Source organism: Diabrotica undecimpunctata, chromosome 8 (genome assembly GCF_040954645.1).
Source record: "Diabrotica undecimpunctata isolate CICGRU chromosome 8, icDiaUnde3, whole genome shotgun sequence".
In the NCBI taxonomy this organism is placed as follows: Eukaryota; Metazoa; Arthropoda; class Insecta; order Coleoptera; family Chrysomelidae; genus Diabrotica; species Diabrotica undecimpunctata.
Genome location: NC_092810.1, coordinates 115910686 through 115926593, shown reverse-complemented (window position 1 = coordinate 115926593; position 15908 = coordinate 115910686). Strand labels below are relative to the sequence as shown.

The 15908-nt window shown below is 32.0% G+C and overlaps 1 protein-coding gene across 1 annotated transcript in view; it reads right to left on the bottom strand.

Moving 5' to 3' along the window:
* The window catches only part of Pde9 (phosphodiesterase 9), a 1302013-nt gene that overhangs the window by 277359 nt on the left and 1008746 nt on the right, over positions 1 to 15908 (bottom strand). The window lies entirely within an intron of this gene.

Here is a 15908-nt window from a genome sequence, read left to right as displayed (position 1 = left end):
TATATATATATATAGAAAGATATATATATATATATATATATATATATATATATATATATATATATATAATTTTAAAAACCCTGATACATAAATTTCTTCCCTTCCCTTTTAAAAAAACCGCTATACAAATATCATGAACCCCTTCCCTATTAATGAATCTAATTTAATTAATTAATAACCATTTACCTAACTTCTTATAGATGATACAAAAACTGTAATAAGTACTAACCTTGGTATATGCATATACAAAGTTGTGAGTTACAAGAAAAAACCTTAACCCTATGAAACTTGATGTTAATGTCTGTCACAACACTACAGCTGTCCTGGTTAAGTCCCCTTAAAACTGTGACGGTCCTTGGGGCTCCGAAAAAGCGAATGAAGGAGAACGCTGTGGTTCTGGAGACAATCGGTTCCTGGTTACCAATGGGTTGAAGTAGGTGTTTGGTTAAATTAATCCTAATATTAATCGTTATCCTGATCGGGTGAAATCTACAAAAAATAACATTTAGAGAAACATCAAGGCACCCAAAGATGACTGTCAACACATACTCTTACATCGAACTACCACAATAAACAAACATTTTATTTCAGCAGCTGACTGTTATCCTGTCTATTTATTGCGTCTGCGCATTTAAAGAATATCTAGTAAATTAGGCATAAAAGTTTTTATACCGAGTAGGTATACAAAAAACAGAAAAAACCTAATTAGGTGTCCGATAAATTTACGATCTAAGCTCAAGGCCACATGATACATATGAGAAAACTCGGATTTTACACTGTTAATATTTCAAAAGACAATGAAAATATCAATAAAATGATAGGCCTATAAAACTAAATGATTTAATTGCTCACCTGGGTTTTAAATAATCATTTCGGCAAATTTGGAAGCCGGGTTTTAAATAATCATTTCGGCAGATTTGGAAGCCGGGTTTTTCAATCAAGATTCTTTATCATATTATGTTGTTCCAATTCCTCCCTTGATGTTCGGGGAAAATATTAAATCCAATCCCAGATTTTCTACCCGATTTTAAGACAATAAAAATGCCGGTTAAGGCTTGGAGAAATACACCTCTCTGTGTGAGTTGTTGGCCAAAACTGACTTTAGCCGAGCGACTCTTGACACTTTAGTTGATTACACTTGCGCATCGTATCGTCTATTGCCCATAAACGTTTCATAAACGGGATTCTGAGGGGTTTTGGGATTTTAATAATAAATTATATTAATTAATTATATATTAGCAGTTGTGACTGCTACACCTCAAGCAGTAGTTTAACTTCAGATACAGACAACAGTTCACGACATTCTAAAACAGATCCTTATGGATCAGATGACAGCATCGTAGATCCTCTTTATAATCCAGCTCTCACTAAAAGACACGCTAAAAACAACAGATAATGCAATTAAAAAAAAAGTTAAAGATTTTTCAAACAAAGAAAAGTTGGGTAGGAAAAAACTTCGGCAGCCTGCAATGTGACAGCAGACAAACACAAAGATATTGCAGAAGCCTATTTATCTATTAGAACTGTTAAAAATGTAGACCGCACAAAAGGTAAATCCAAAATAATATTTACCACTTTGTGCAAATAAATGTATGTTAAAGTGTTCCGAAAAATTAGACAAAAAATTAGAAGCACAGAAAACCAAAATTTTTAAAGAATAATGGAATCTGAATGACCTTGAAAAACAAAGAGAATTTATTTCTTCTAATTTGAAAGCTGTCGCACCACGTTACAAATATTTGAATAAAGAAGCGCCTAGAAAAACAAATAACGCCTACTATTTATTAAATGATGGATAGCAAATAAGGGTGTGTAAATATTTTTATGGTAACGCTATCAATTATCCATAAAGTCAAAACAACAGTCCTGTGAAAATAAACTGTAGGTATGCGAAAACGGGAAGGTTTTAGAAAAGGACCAAAGAGGGAGCGAAGCAACAAAATGTTTCTTCGGGGAGCTATCTTATGTACTTTAAGATCTTCAATGAATAGTTTAATCTGGCTTTTCATCTGCCTAAAAAAGATAAATGTGAAGAGGGCTTGCGTTACAGGTCTTCGACAAAGGAAAAAAAGTACCTTTACAAGAAAAATTAAAGTTTATTTCTCGTATCGTTCAACAGCCTCTAGTAAGAGGCTTTAAAGACACACATATGTAATTAAATAATAAACCTAGGTTTGTTTTTTTCAATTTTTAAAACTAATTGTTTAATGCGGTTTATGTTTTAAATTATAAACATTTTATAAATTTATTTTAATTTTTTTTTAAATTATTTTTTAAAAAGGTAACAAAAACTAATAAAAAGACCCTTCATTTTATACTTTGGCAAAAAAATAGATGAAAACTGGACATAAAAGTGACTGATTTATACAGTCATTATTTTTTCCATGGTTTCTTAATAAATAGAAAAACTTCAGAAGCTTCTCATATAAAAACAGGAATCGAAAGATGTAAACGAGGGTAAGGGCAATTGCTTTGGCAAACAACGTTATCCAGTTAAATCGTTGGAAATCTAATCTTGCTCGTTTCAGATGTCGACGATTTATCACAGAGACCAAAAGAGAAAGAGACTATATTTATGCCGTCTGTATCACTGTGAAAGGACATTTTAAAAAGAAGATTACATCAATGAATAAATTCGTTTTATTTAAATACAAGGAATAAATAAAAAAATGAATGCCCCATTCATTTTAATACTTATATTTTTGGGGTAATATTTTTGGGGATATACTTTAGACAGCATTATTTTATTTATAAAAACGAATGAGACAAATTTATGAAGTTACTTGAGTTATTTAAAAAAAATGGTTATATAGCAATATGACTGACTTTAGTATGGTATTTGTGTTATTGTCGGATCTTCCGTGTTCCTCATAACAAAAAATTTAACATATTAATAATTGTCCCAGATAAGACATAATGCATGGTTATAACAGCAAAACAAAGATATAAATTGGAGCTGTAAGGTCAGATAATTGAATAAGTGATGGAGTTTAAATATCTAGCATCAGAAAGTTCGAAACAAAAGTGTAGAATCAAGTGAATAGAGTAAACAGAGTCACAGCCAGCCTGAATCAAACAATATGGAGAACATCGGGAAAAAATAAAAGGCAGAATTTACAAAACAGTCATCAGACCAATAATGGCATACGCGGCAGAAACACGACCTGACATAGAGAAAACAAAAATTATGTTAGAAACAGCAGGGATAAAAAATTTATACACTTAGTAATAGTATTTTACCATCCTATGAGAAAGAGCTAGAAATACAGATATACGATGTAGATGCAAGCTGGAGAACATCAAAGACGTAAGAAAAATAAGAGTAAACTGGAATGATTATATAAGCAGAATTACAACAAATTGAGTAGTAAAGAGGGCAATGGATGGTTCACCAATAGGAAGACGATCAGTAGGAAGGCCACGCAAACGATTGGTATGCCTCTCAACTTACTGGACGCATTTTGAGAAATAGACAATATTATGTCTACATAAAAATAAGAAAAAAAAAGAAGGTTATTGATATTTTATTCATAACCAATTTCTATTAAATTTTTATCAGAACGTTCTTCCTCCGTCCTTCATCCTTTTCTTGCACTATATTTAGTAGAAATGTATATTTTAGTTTTCTAATTAAATAGCTCAAATATTCTTTTTCTTTTTTTTATATTTAGTATTATTTTGGTTTTTTTTTATTGATCTAACCTACAAATCCACTACTCGTGATTCTCCTAACCCTAACCCAACTAACTTTTAATATTTAGCAAAAGCACTACATCCCATAATTCTCAAAGTTTTTTATATTGTTTGATTTTGAAAGGTAATAGTTCTAAGTTGTAAAGTAGCGTACTAAAAAAATGCGTACTATTCTGTACATGGATCCTTTATATATATATATATATATATATATATATATATATATATATATATATATATATATATATATATATATATATATATGTATATATATATATATATATATATATATATATATATTTCTTTGAGATATTTGATTATATTTTTTTTTGTATTTAGTTGTTTGTACTTTTCTTGAAAGTTTTTTATTTCGCAAATTGGGTCCATCATATTTAATCTCTCTTGGGTCATCCCTTTAGTGTTTTTTTGTAAATATTTATTAATCATAATTGTTGTAGTATATAAATCATAGGATAAATCAACCAAAGCGCGAACATATAACCACTAAATAATCATAACACTTTACATAAAAATATGCAATTAAAAATGTTTTAGTCCATATTTTTAACCCAGTTAAATAATAATTTAATATTATTTTATACTAATTATTCTTTTTAATTTAAAAAATATAAATAGTCACTCTCCTCGCATCATAGCATTAGTGAGACACGTTTGCGTAAGGCGATGAAAGGGGAGAAATTTTGATGAGGGTATTTAATTGCTTAGTGAACAAAAGCAGACGAAAAAACATACATGACACAAAAATATGTGTCATGCAATCAAATCATTTAGTATATACTTGGAAGTTAATAGCAGATATTCAAAATAAAAGAGGAACTAAAATCGATTACATACCAAATAAACATCAATATCGAAACTCAATAAAGAAACCAAAATATTAACCCGAGTAAATGTCCTCTTAAACAACAACTTGAAATTCGGACTACCGAATAAAATAATACCAACCTATTCCTAATGTAAACATTGAATCTGTTAAAAATAGTAGTAAAAAATTGAAACACTGAACATAAATTAAAAATATTATACTGGAAGTGAAAATAGTTTACCGACTAAAGATTAAGATTGATGTAATCAAAAGCAAAAAGATACATAAAAATATGTGGAAATATTTCAAAAATTATGAAATGAAATGATGAAATGATGTTTATAAAGAGAAATATTACAGAAAATAATAATTTATTGATAATTTAAAAAAAATTATCGTCAAGGATATAGAGAAAACTTAATAGATGTAGATTCATTACAAATATTTTTAAAGAAAAAGAGGAGAAATAGAAAAATACTAGCTATAAAACACCTCTAAGAGTATCATTGGCAAATTTATTTCAATATTCCATTCTCGTACCTGGTCTAGAGAAAAGTTTCAACGGAATGATAAAGATGATTATTTTTATAAAATATATTTGACGGTAAAGTTATAGAGTAATTCAAGTGGTAAAATATTTAAGATGTAATTAACGTATTTTTATTGTCAATATTTGTCATACAGAGATAACGTTCCCGGCTTACCCCTATACACATAATATTATAGTCATTTTTAATTACAATCCATTATCTTTGGTAAGTAATCGATAATGCGTCACTAAAATATAACCAATCATTTTCGAAGATATAATCGAAACAATAACCCGATGAAATGAGAATGCGATATCATCGAACAATCATAATCGTTTTAAATCCATCCCATAAATAAGGAATAAATTGTTTGAGTTCTTGCTAGAAAGCAGTGCATTCGTTTTTGAATTTAATTTTTTAATTGGTGTATACGTGGAATAAAAAAAAATAAAAAGGAATTAAACAAAGGAACTGGGCACTTTACATATGTAAAAGTGGTTTCAGTTAAATTGGCTAAAACTTTGCAGAGAGATATCTTTGGTCATGCTAATCAAAAGATTTTATTACCCCAAGACTCACAAATCAATTGTTTTTGAGTTACAGAGATTCAAAGTGTCGGTTTAAGTAAACGCATGCAATTAAGTTCAAGGAGTGATTTTGAATAAAAAATACAGTTTGCTATATAAACGTATGTCCGCAAAGAGGTACATTTCCTTTCGTTAAACTAATAAATTCCTATCTTTTCAACTGGATGATAAAGATCAAAGTTGGCGACATTTTATCCACACCCTTTACTCCACAAGCTGGAGTACCCCAGAGCTCAAATTCTTGCTCCAATATTATACACAGTCTACAGTAGTGACATCCCCCGCCCTCAGTATAGATCGGAAACCTTTCTTCTGTATGCGGATGACACTGCTCTTCTCACGGAGAACTTAAACAATTGTCTGTATTCGAAAGAGCGCAAAAATATCTAGATCGAGTCATTAGGTGATGGAATAAATGGAGAGTGACTATGAACTCCTCCAAAACACAACTTATATTATTTAAAACTTCCAATTGTCGTGATGTTCATGGTCAGATAAGCTTGTTAGGAGAAGACCTTATTCTCAGAAACTAGGTTTTCTATTTGGGAGTTCATTTAAGCAGGACTCTCAACTGGAAAACCGACATACAAGACACCCTAGATAGAGTAAGAAAGAGACTCTTGTAAAATAAGCAAGACGTCATCTAAAACATTATTGCACTCCTATAAAACCTTTATAGGACCGCTAATTGAATACAAGGCAAATTTACCATCATGGCCACTGAAAGAAAAATCTTTAGATTCCATGAGGAAGTGCAGATACTATCCATCAGCACGCATACATCAGGTAGCCAATCTAACACCAATTAAGAACAGAGTCCTATCCCTCAGCAGAAGGTATGTTCTTCGACCTATGGCAGGCTCGAATAACCAAGTCAAACAAATACTAAAGACGTCATGCAATCGCCGAGGGCAAATACTGACAAGCGTTCCTAACAGAAAAGTTCCATTCCCTCCAGCAAAATTTCTCCACAACACTGGAAACGAATTTCCTGATAAGTATTTTGACATATATTAGAATCATGTGATAACAAAACACCAGAATACAACACAAAGATAAAAGTCGAAAGCTTACAGGATGACTCCGCAAAATACTTTTTTCAAAAAAGAATAACCGAAAAAAAAAAACAGAAACACATATATCACAGAAAGTGATGGAGTTGAAGAAAGCTGGGCAAAATTTAAGTCTAATATCTTAACCTTGGCCAAGGAAGTTCTTGGTGAAAGAAATATAAATAAAAATAAATCAGTTCCAAGGCGAAGTACTCCATGGTTTTGTACAGAAGTGAAGGAAAAATGCAAAGAAAAGAAAATAGCTTACCTAAAGTACATGTCAACCAAATCACAAGAGGCATACCATAGTTACAAGACAATTAGAAACGAATTACATGCACTTGTAGCAAAAATAAAAACTGATCACTGGGAACGCTTTTCAAAAGAAATGGAACATGATTTTTACGGTCTGCAAAAGGAAATATGGCACTTCATAAGAGGTTAAAGAACGGAGGTAAAGGAACTAATAGAACCAAAACACATATAGAGCATTCCACGTTAAGAAAATAACATTGCGGAGAAAGGGGCCATGTATTTCTTATGGACGATAGAAGCGCGGCGATGCCACGATGAACACAAGCACCATTCAGGGTTATATTATTTGTATTTTTGTTTCCACAGACATGAATTAAAATTAATGTTTTTTAACGTAATTGACAAAAGTACCCATTCTAAACAAGAGATGAAAATTAGAGAAAATGATTTTAATTAAATAAATAGTATTTGCAAAAGATAATTTTATTTTAAACTATTTTAATTATAGTAACGACAGTTTATTTGTTTTTCGGTGAGAATACCATATGCCATGAATGATGGAAATCAGTAGAAAATATTGCTTAGCAAAATCATGTATTTTGCCGGTTATTTAAGATAAGCAATTAAACCAAGCACAATATTATCGTTGTTTACACGCCCTGAGGCTGTTGCTGAGGATGCTGATGATTTAAGCGCTGATGAAAAGGAATTGAATAGTTCATATTTAACAGTTGCCCAGATAATTCAAGAGCAATCCCATACAGATCCACTAGGGGTATCAGAGGTGTCGCAAGCATCAAGTGTATCCGAAGAAATTCCAGTGCGGGGAGTCTCACAACCATTTCGACAACAGAAATGTCCTCGAACGCCAGAATTAGCGAAAGAAGAAGGTGGTCCAGTAGTAGCAGTTCGTGGTATAACAGGTAATGTTGCTTCCATGAAAAATGATTCTAGCGATTTTAAATCTATTGTTTGGGAAAGTAAACACCTACAACTTAATGCAAATGAGGTGGTATTTCAGGCCAAGAACAGTTTCCAGAAAAAAATAAGAAATTAGCCACTCCAAACGAATGATTTCTTTATTTACTTGACAACACAATGGTTGATCATCTAGTGAAGCAAACAAACTTGTATGATCGGCAATATAATATACAAACAAAATTCAGCATCGAGTTCGACGATATTCGAACATTTTTTGGCATTCTTATATATATTATCTGTTTATCGTTATCCGAATTTCCGATCATATTGGGGAAAACACTCTTTTGAGACAATTCGTCAGATTATGCCTTTGCTTCGGTTTGAATGGATACGCCGGTATCTACACTATAATGACAACTCAATAGCTGTGGAAAAGGGTAACCTTGGATACGATCCTCTGCATAAAGTTCGTCCGCTAGTGAAACATTTAAATGACAGGTTCCTAGCAGTCCCTATTCCTTCTAGGTTGTGCGTAGATAAACAAATGTGCGCTACAAAGATCACTGGAAGTGACCTCTGACAATATATGCCCAACAAGCCACATAAGTGAGGCTTAAAATTTTTTTGCCTTTGTGATACTTCTGGATTTTCGTATTCATTCCAAATTTACACTGGTGCAGGAGACAACATAATATTGGACGACACTTTAGATCTTGGATCTGCCTCGAATTTTTTGGTTCGCTTATCAAAGCACATTTCAAATTTTGTAAATCACATTTTATACTTTGACAATTTCTAGACGTCTTTGGGCGTGCTTACCTATCTCCGAAGTAAAGAAATATACAGCTTGGGAACAGTGAGAAGAAACACAGTACCCAATTGCAAATTATCGACCGACGCAGATTTGCAACAGAAGAAAGTTGTCCGTGGCTATTCAGAAGAATTTGTTGGTAACGCAAATGGTATAGATATTACCTCTGTATTTTGAAACCATACAAACAGATGACTTTTGTCGACTTATGTTGGCGTAAAACCATTTGCATCTAAAACTGATAGCGTACAGTCCCAAAAAATTGGACGGTGGGACAGAAAAAAAAAGAGTTCACGATTAAATCGATTGCCCACAGATCATCAAAGAATATAATCGATATATCGATACCCTAATGCTGATAGGTCGTAACCCAATTTTAGAAAATTTTATAAGAGGCACAAAAAAACTGTATAGCATAATTATAAAAGATTGCTTGTGTAATGTTTTCTTAAATAAATAATTATGTAATGGCTACTAAGTGAGTTTATTGTAAAAATATAAATTTGTTTAATTTTTATCAGGGTACTAAGGAATACGACATATTGTAACCAACGTCATGGCGGCTTACGAGTATATCGAACTCTTAGAAAATGTAGTAAGTTATTATAACTCAAGGTGTTCTCATAAAAGTGTGGTTTACGTCATTTTAAATCATAATCCTTAGTTTTTTATTTTTATTAATTTCAAATAAAAACAGATACAAATGTGTGTTTACTTTAAATAAAATGTAGCAAACTAAGCAAATACCATTTAAACAACGTTACAGTTAACATTTTTAGGAATAATTAAAATAAAATAACTAAATAATAAGTTTAAATCTTGGCTTTCTTTATTTGATTTTTGTTATTGTCTTTGGTGATTAAGCCTTCGTGAGGCAGCGTATCATAGAAGTAGTGCACATCTGCAGGTAATACAGACTTTAGATCTTGAAGGTATTTCTTTTTCTTTGTGGTTATTTTTAATCTATTTGAATAAAGTTCATATTTTTGATCACGCGCCACTTTGTATAATATATTCCCATTTGGTAGGTATTTTTAGCCTCTAAGATCTTTTACCTTCAAATCTCCAAAGGTGCAGGATTCTTCCTGGCTTCTGATATTACCGAAATATAGACTGAGGGTAGGAATATTTGCCGATTTTTTAGTCTTCGTTCAATTAGACTGTGAGTAGAGTCACACTCCATCTGAGTGTGGCCTCTTGCTAGAAATTTTTGCTCAATCTCGACTTCATACTTGGAAGCTAAAATCGATAAACCATTCGCAAGGACGACATTCCTATTCTGATAACCACAGACGTCCGAGAATATTATAACATTTTTCTTTTCAAAGGTCAAATATTGTTCTAGATGTTTTATTAAACACGTAGTGAATACAGATGAATCAAGGTCTGCCTCAGTCTCATTCCAAACGAAATTCATGCTGCGATGGTTTTCCAAGTTATATACTGTAAAGTTATGTACTTGTAGCTTTGTTTTATAGTACAAAGAACTAGCTTGTAACACTGGACACAATTTGACTGCCTGCATATCAACGACAAAACAGTAAATTTCTTTACGGATGGCTCTGGTTTTATCGGTTTCTTTTTCGACGCGTGCTAGGTCTTTTGCTCTAATGTGGGATGCGTATTGTTCATCTGTAACCTGTTTCATCTTGTAAGATGAACATATATCACATTGGTCCTTGCGTGGTTTAAACAATGCTAAATTCATTTCGTCAAATTTTGTAGAGAATTTACAATTTGATAATGGTATCTCCCTGTCTTTACATTGTTCTTTAAAAATATTATATACTTCAGTTTTCGATTTGAAATTATGTTCCAGGTATAACTTTCCAGTAGACTTGCGGCAATAGTGGCTCTCTATTTTAGGCAGCCTGTTCAGAAACTATCGTAAATTCTGTACTCGCAAAATGTCCTGTTTTGCTTTTGGTGTAGACTCTTTTTTTCTTTGATCCTTGTTTGCATTATGTCACAACTTTCTAGAAATCCATCTTTTCGTGCCGCACTTACCCAGTTCTGTACCATCTTTTCTCCTACTCCTAGTGTGTTAAGAAACATCAATTTGAAGACTTGTAATTTATCGCCTTTTACTACTGCCAGAAAGTACTCGTAGGTACCACTTCGCCTGGAAGGTCCATCTACATAACATCTTTTTTTCTCCTTGTATGTAACCATATGAGCGAAGAACATCCTATTTTGTTTCCAGGACATTTCCCAAAATTTTAAAAATATTTCTTTTCTTAAGTTTTCTGATATTGTTTGGCAAAAGCGAGTCGGCGCGTTAGCGCAAAACTTCGAGACACAGGCTGGCTTCATTTTACGTTCAGGGCGTAGAATATCATGTTTCACAATGTTTTCTAGCCTTCTATAACCAGTATATTCCCTTCCTAACATTCTTGACTGTTTTGTCTTGTTTTTATCCCAGTTCTCCTGATTCGCAATTTTGCGCCTTTTCATTAATCGGACTTCTTGATCTTCTGAATCTTCGATGTTTTCTTTGAGCCTCTCACTTTCTAAGTCAATATCTTTGGGTTCTTGTACATTTCTTTGACCGCCCAGCTCTGCGTCATTAGCTTCTTCTGATCCTTTATCTTGTAAGTATTCATTGTTGATTTCTATCTCGTGTTGTTCGTTGTCTAAATTTTCATTGTCAGTTTTTCTTTTGGATCATTGATCTTCATTTTTATAATGGGGTTTTTCTTCAAAAACTTCGCCAAGATTTTGGTCGGCTCTTTTGTTCTGAGGTACTTTATCTTTCAAATAGTCAGCAAGGAGTTGTTCTTTCAATCTTTGATAGTCTGGTTCAGTTGTGATATTATCGAGTTTGTCTACCGTTATATAAAAGTTCGTGTGATTGGATGTACTATTCACAAGATTCAAGCTACACTGTGGGATAAGATGAGTTGGAAGTAAACAAACAACGCGAGCGGGTTAGGACTTGTTAGAAATCGCGGGAATGGCCACCTTACTATTTTATTTAGGTTACGAGAATTTAACAGCATATAGGGATGCACGTTTGGTTGCCTTTGACACAAAAATATGAATTTTCAATTTTTTGTGGGTTACGATCTGTCAGCATTAGGCTATCGATATGGGAGATGTTGATTTGATGAATGGACTATTAGGTCGGTATTGCATTCATATGGAGACCAGAAAATGGAATAATCGTATTTTTTTGCCACCTCATAGATGTGGCGGTGATCAACGCTTACCTACTGTATCACAGGATTCATCCCCAAAAACAGAAAATTTAGTTGCCAGTTTTCAGAACACAAGTAGCTGAATCACTCTACGTGTGTGGCATGGCTCCAGTCAAACGACCTGTTAGCCAACCTTCCAGTTGTTCACCTAAAACCACTGCAAGAACACGAAAGAGAGCATATCTTTCGACAAGATAAAAACAACATAAAAAAGAAGTGCAACTTTCCTAAATGCCCATCCGAAACCCAAGCATATTGTATAAAATGCAATTTATATTTATGTAATTCAACCACAAAAACATGTTTTTAGGATTTTTATATTAAACAATAAATTCAATATGTTTTTATTTGCTTGGTTTGATAATTAAAAAAAAACTTCATAAGGTTAACTTAATGCATGGTTACTGCACAAGTCCGCCTCAAGGCGGATGTCTGTTTTTTTCTTTTAGAGGTACACCTGGCAGTAATATCAATTTTTGCCTCAGTACATTTGTGTTCGTAAATGCAAAATTTAACTTTCCTGAATTTTTCAGCTCGAACAAAAATTGATGCATTAGAGGGTTAAAGTGCTACTTTAATAAACAATTTAATTTAAATAGTACTATTATTGGTGAAATAGGAAAAAACCTTCTTATATATTTTATTTTTACATATTAAAAATTTCTGTTAGTGATTAAACATATTAACTATAGTAGGCTGCTTCTGACATTTACATCCTGTTGTGAGTTTATTAACTCATCAAAGAAGTTTTGGAGATATGATCGAATATGTGGTATTAATTAACACCAACCATATGTTTTTATTACTTGCCTGATAGAAGCTCTTGTTTTAAAGTTGTTTTATTATAAATAATAACAAAATATCCTTAAAGCGATGTTACGATCGCACATAGCTTATTTTATTTATAAAGTTTAATTACTAGATCAGTTAATTAAAGTCTTAAGTTTGTGAAATTTATTTTATCTTTAAAATTTACCCCATTTAAATTTAAGTTGTAAATAACAATTTTCATAAATTAAATAACATTAACATTAATTAAAGAATGAATATTGTTACTACCGTTGCGTGAGAATTATTCCATATAGAAAAATTCTCTTGACTAAAAATAAATAATACTTCTTAAAAAAATATCATTAAAATGACACAAATGTCATTAAAAATTCCAAAATGTTTAGTAATGTGTGGAATGTCAGAAAATAACATAGAAGTTGACAGTTTAAGTAACAGACGTATTTTGAAGTTTATAGTTGTCATGAAATAAAGTAGGTATTGTAATATTGTTGGTGTTGAATACAGTTATTTAAAGTGTACCTTAAATTGGTGACATCGATAACATTAAAGAAATAATAAACAATTATGACTGGTTGATACGAGATCTACTGAGTTTAATAAAGAAATGGATGCGTCCAGATCCCCTGCATGGTTTTTAAAAATGACAGAAGATGTAGAGGAACCTACACAAGAAGTGAAATAGGGAAAGATACAGCATACGAGGGTAAAGGAAAACCGCAGACAAGAAAAGGAAGAAATAAAGAACAAGCATAGTAAAGAAGGGAAAGAAATGAAAAAGAAGCGTGGACAATAAGAGGAAGAGAAAAGTGGAAAGTAGCGGTAGAAATCATGAGTAATTTGTCCTAAATTTACAAAAATGTTTAGTTAGAGGTCAGTCATTCAGTCAGTAGAGTTGGAGTCAGCTTATAAGTTAAATAGCTCGTAGAAAATAGATAAATTAGAAAAACAACAGAATGATTTATAAGATTAAATAATACAATAACAAAACAATGTAAAAACCGATTTAAAAAATAAATTAAAACAATCTCAAAACCATTTAAAACAATAACAAAACGATTTAAAATCTAATTTGGACAGACAAATAAAAAAGAAAAATTATTACCAAAGCTTCTTTATCTTATACTATTTTAGTAACTAACTTCGAATTTAAACCAACAACTTTATCATCTTCTATCATTGAACCAGGTACAATTAGAATCAGCAAAATTATAATCACCCATATTTGATGACCAAAAAGCATGGAAAACCTATTTTTTCTGGAGGATGCCCGCAGAGGCAAGATAAAGACAGCAGCTTATAAAGCAGTTTTTTCAAAGTCTGCTAAAAAGTTCTATATCAAAACAAGGTATAACGAAAGCTAACAAGAATATGAAGCCAATATTAAAAGATTTTATTACTGCCTTTGTGCCTTTTAATGCGCCTTTGTTATAATAACTTTAAAATGGAAAATTCTAAAAACGGAAATAAAAGTTGCTGCTGACAAAGTGAATTTAATTGTAAAATCTATTTGCTTGTTACAAAATATAATTATTGATTTAAAGGGAAGCCCAAAGACCATTAACGATATTATAAACCTAAAAATAACATGCGATAGAAACGTTGGAACACAAAAGGTTAACAGGGCTACTACTACTTCTCACGACATTACTATTATGTATTGCGCATCTACCAAACCTTTAAAGATAACGACAAAATATTTTTTTAATTGAAATATAATGAACCAGATTTCCCAGAATATTTAATTTAAATATGCTTTTATTCAATGGCTCCTACACAATTAGTAAATTTCCATTTTCCCAATAATCCTCTATAAAAAAAGCAAAAATTGTTAAAGATAGCGCTATTTAAGGACATATGCATATATTAAAAAAGACAAATTGCAACATTCTAAGCAGCATTTTAGGTAGAAGTAGGATAATGACATTTACTTTCTATTAAGTCTTATCCCGTATATTTAATCCCTGCCAGTTTATAGAAAACTGTCCCTTAAATCCAAAATCTTACACTTGATTATGCAGAAACATGAAGCTGTTTCTTTACCTGCAAGTCATCACCAATTAACTTCTGGTCAATTTATTTCGATCACAACTCTATCATCGGTATATGGTGCCACCTTAACAGAGTATTCACAGCCACCGATGCCTGCACAGGAACCAGAGGAATCTAACTTCCATACAATCTATTATTAATGTACGGATAGTACCGCAGCAGGCTATTAAACCAACTTTGAGCCAAATGATTTTGCATAACTTGTAAATAAAAATATACGTTTCTAAAATAATTACATAACTTTTACTTACCTTAATGTTAATATCAGTTTATGCTTTGGTGCTATGCTATGCACCCTCGAAAATTTAAGTACTTCGAAATGTGACTCTCAATATTTTTATTAAAAAATATTTCACTAATGGCGATGTTTCAACAACATAAAACTCTGTAGTCGTTAGTAAAATGAACTTGTCTAGTATAATCACACACGCCTCTTTAATACTCAAGAACTGATTCATACGAATTCGTACAAATACATTTTCGTACGAATTTTTATTCAATGTAATCGCTGCCTAACAGGTATTCGTCGACCAGGTGAACGGTATGCACAGTGCAACGCAAGAGAGATAAGTTTAATGTGTTTAATGGAGGCCCTATATGTTTAAGGGTAGAATTTCCTTGACAGCAATAACGGATGTGGTGTCTTTATGTGCAAGCTTTGTAAAGACTGATGGGTACATTACAGAAATTTTAGTGTACTTACTGAATATTGAGGTAAGGTAAATATTCACACATTGAATTGGCCCCCTTACAGTCCCGACATGAATTCTATTGAACACTTATGGAATATTGTCGATAGGCAATTAAAATTTCGACAACCCCTTCCTGATTTCCTGCAACATATAGAAACTATGCTTATTGCTATCTGAAACTCCATAGATCAAAACAGAATAACCCGCCTGATTATCCAGCATGTCTAGGCGATGTAAAACTGTAATTAAAAGTAGAGGGGGAAACACGCGATATTAGTTTAAGTTGCTTCTTTCTGCTTTTAAAGTTTTGTTAATTGTTGTCATTCTTTATTGTTAATTTAGTATTGTGTTACTCAATATTACAGAAACATTTTTTTCTTTTCGGTATAAGCCCAAAAGAGAGGGTTGAGCAAACCTTGCCCAACAGTGTAAATACCAAAGAAAAAGTATAAATTACAGCATGGTTAAATTTATATAGACATCATAGATATAACTGCTGAAGC